The sequence below is a fragment of the Fulmarus glacialis genome, unplaced genomic scaffold (genome assembly GCF_000690835.1).
Source record: "Fulmarus glacialis isolate BGI_N327 unplaced genomic scaffold, ASM69083v1 scaffold11249, whole genome shotgun sequence".
Lineage (NCBI taxonomy): Eukaryota > Metazoa > Chordata > Aves > Procellariiformes > Procellariidae > Fulmarus > Fulmarus glacialis.
The window spans coordinates 84,393-88,385 of NW_009231413.1; positions in this window are offsets into that span (position 1 = coordinate 84,393).

Consider the following 3,993-nt stretch of genomic DNA (forward strand, 5'->3'; position numbering starts at 1 on the left):
TACATAGTTCCCAGTATAGCCTGTGGAAATTGCCATCTCTGAGGCAGATAGGCTGACTGATTCTGATCCCTGTTGGAAATTTCACGTATGCAAAACCAATTCAGGAGCACTTTTGTTCACTAACAAGTAACATTTGCCTTTTTTTCCTTCCAATGAGCATCTGGTAACTTATGTTTGCACCTGGATAATTGTTGCCCAAGAGGATAGGTGACAAATGTCTTGTTGCCTGTCATCAATACCAGCTGCAAGTCTCTCTTAAAGGTAATGTTCTGTGATAAGTGGCAGGAGCAAAATTCAGTTGGAGAGCCATAAAAATCCTGTCTGTTTGAACAGTGAAGTGTTATGATTTTGCAATAACTGCCTTACTGTTCAAGTGATAGCAAATGAGATTAGTTGCCAAGAGTTATTTCCTGAACTTTTGTGGTTTTAAAGTATACTAATAGAATAAATGATACTGAATAACAGCATAAATAAAAATATTAAGGGAAAAGCCCTTATCCAACTAACTGCATCTCTTCTAGTGATGAAGGTGAATCACTGGACATGCTGCAGTTTCAGAAGACTGACTTAGGCACAGAATATCCTAGGAAGACAACCCAAGAGAGGCTATTCAGAATCATTCTGCTTTTTCTGCAACTATTCTACCAAAAAATGAAACTAACTTCTTTGCCCATGTGTATTATAATTTGAATATGCACCAAAATAACGTCAAATCATCAACAGCATAGATAATATATTTACTAACATGGCAATAAATAAAGCGTACTAATTATGCTACACACCATGACCTTGCTTGCATGACCTTCTAACAAACATTGCCATTCTCTTAGATTTGCTCTTACTTGCAGGCAGTAAGAGCTCAATGTGAATGCTAAAAGTGTAAGGTAAAGAAAGCACATAAACATGAAAACATAACATTCTTGAATATGCAAGTGCTGCAGCTCAGAAGACAGTGAGGTGAAATAGGGATGCCCTGCTATATACAGAGTTTCCATGTAAATTACGTTTTGCGTTTGGTAGTTAAAATGGTTCTGCTTTCCCAATCTGATAATCAAACGTCATCACTAGCTAGAGAAGCCTCAATATTTACATTTTCTTATTTCTCCAGGCTAATGGAGTGAATCTTTTAGGTCCTAATAGTATTTATGATTAGATGTCTTTTTACTTCAGTCATTTCATTTCACGCATTAGAAGTCTGTAACATTTGTGAAAAATTGGGAACATGACTAGTTGGGAGAAAGTACCTCTGTGAAGTTAAAAAGCATGTATTACATTCACAGGTCAACAACTATTTGATCATGTTTATTGACAAAATGCAGGCCTCATCTACATAACACATTCACAAGGTAGTATCTTCCACTAAATTCAATTTTCAACTGTATGTGCAATTTCCTATTTTAACTAAAATAAATTGCTATGAAAGTGATTAAAAGAAGTATCCACACAGGGGTTTGCATAAATTTAACAAACCCACTTTGTAAATCTTCTACTATTGAACTTAATCGGTACTCAGCCCTTTCATGGAACTGTAACACAGAAGCAATTGCATGTTGCTCCGGGGTTTTTAATGTAATCATATAATGTATATTGTTTTAATGTAATCATATAATCTATATCAGAGACTATGCTAGTGACTTGGTGAAACGCGATGCTCTTACAACATTTATACTTCAAGCTAGAATGACCTAAAGATTTGTTAGCATAAAAGTATCCACATTTTAGACTGGATGTGCTGCTAATTCCCGTACCTGCAGAGGCTCCAAATAATGTAACTCATTTGGGGGGAAGGTAGATGATAATGCAAATCCCCTAGGAAAGCCATTAGGCTAGTCCTGGAGACTAAAATAAAAAATCAGCCTATAAAATAGAGGTTAGTACAATCTAAGTGGAAGCTACAGTGTTATGTTTAATTATGCACCAGCTACTGACTCTATGTGCATTGAGAGAAAAGAGGAAAGCTATGTATCAAACCAACAGATTTCTGGATTTAATGAAGTTCATTTTTGTTCTGTGAAATACTTTTATCAGTATAATTGCACCAATATATTTTTGTAATTCTCTGAGAGTTTTGGTTGTGGGTTTTTTTTTTTATTAAACAAACTAGCTCAAGACATAAGAAAAATCAGTGAAATACATTTACACAGTAGCCCGTAGAACCAGAGATTCTGAATGATGGAATGAAAAGCACAAGGTAAATTGACTTTCAACATAACCTCTATAGAACAAGAAGTTTCAGCTTCAGAGTGGAGAAAACATGCTAACATATGCATGCCTACACATACGTGGACACTGATTGACTAAGATACAATCACTAGGTCCAAGATACAACAGCTTATCACCCTCCCTTTCCAGGAACCTCATTTCACAATTATGAAAAACAAAAGCAGTGTGGCATACTCTTACAACTGTATACTGTTGCCAGAGTGACTGAAATTTCTAGCGTCCCGCTATGAGAATTAAAATTCCTGCGACCATTTTGCATAGTCTACATTCTGTAACCCATTGATTCAACTTTCTTCTATTCATAATGGAGGTAAGTTCTGGGTCCACTCCTTCCCAAAGCTGTAATCCCTCTTTTCATCCCAGCCTTCAACACCACAGCCTACTGTCACTTTCAATCTCCAGTTCGTGCTTACAGTGATCATTACTTTTCGAATCTGCTCTGAGAGCAGAAGTTACTTTGGCTTCCCCAGCGATCCAAAAAATTACTATCAAAATCACTGATTAATGTCTCACATATTTACAGCACATGTTTATGCCACAAGGAGAAACATAAAGGAGGTAGTGACAAAATGCTGGCGGAAAAAAATAAATAATAAGCAGGATATGTTAAAAATAATTAAGTATTTACAAGAAAGTTATAAAAAAAATAGACACATTTCCCAACAGAATGCACAGTGCTACAAGTTCTAGCAGCTTCTCATAGTTAAAGTGTTCTGGATAACTGTGATCTCAGGTTTTATCACTTTAAAGTGCGTATGTTACTCATGAGTTCCCCACAGAATCACCCTCTTCGCTGCCTTCTTCCAATCCTGACTTCCACACACAAGAAATTGCTTCTCCTCCCCTACGTACCAAGCAGCTAACCTGTCAAATCCTGTTCTTCAAATCCTTCCTCCTGTTACAAGGTGTCTCACCACTTCTGAACATGAAGATCTCATCTGCATCGCGTCATCTTTGGTGCCTTATCTGATGTCATCTTAGCTCTAATGGTGACATCAGGCAGCTGCTGTGAACAGTGCAGTAAATTACACTGAGTAGCTCTTCAGTCTTAAGCACGACTTTAATGTAATCCCACCCTAGTTTAAACCCCTCCTTTTATTTATTTCTTCCCCTCTTTTGGGGAATGATCATGTACTTACCATTGCACCCAACTGTGCCATACCAAGTTTTTATGTTTAACTTTGAATATCACACTCCCTTTGGGGAAAGCATTAGAGCAGCTCTGTTAAAACCCATCCCCAGACCCCATCACCTACACTTCACATGAATTACACCCCTCCACCAACCCAGGACCGTTGGCTTTTGACTTTTTCACACTGGGATACAGAATACTTGCTATTGTCACACAGCTCTTGCAGTGTCACATTATGACCACTGCACACACCATCTTAAAGGTTACTGAACTGCGGCACACAGGTCACACCATAAACTAAGAAGAGCTTAGTCCCTTCATCTCTTTTCAGCGTGCCGTTTCTACAGGGTGGAAAGAGCCCTGGGACAACGGCTGTTGGAGGCTAAGGAGTGGAAATTGCTTTCAGGCCCTACCTATAGGTTACAGCAGCTGCAGCACTTTTCTTTCAGTCCCTTGTTCTGTAGAGATAGCAACCCAGCGATATTTCTGGGTTACAAGCTAAAACGCGTGAGGGCCGAGCTCCAGATAAAAAGGGCTGGAAGTCCACAAGATGAAAAAAGCTCATACCTTACAGCATGAGCCGGGGCCGGGAAAGCCCCGGGAGCGGGAGAGGAGGCAGCACCGCCCGCCAGCTCCCC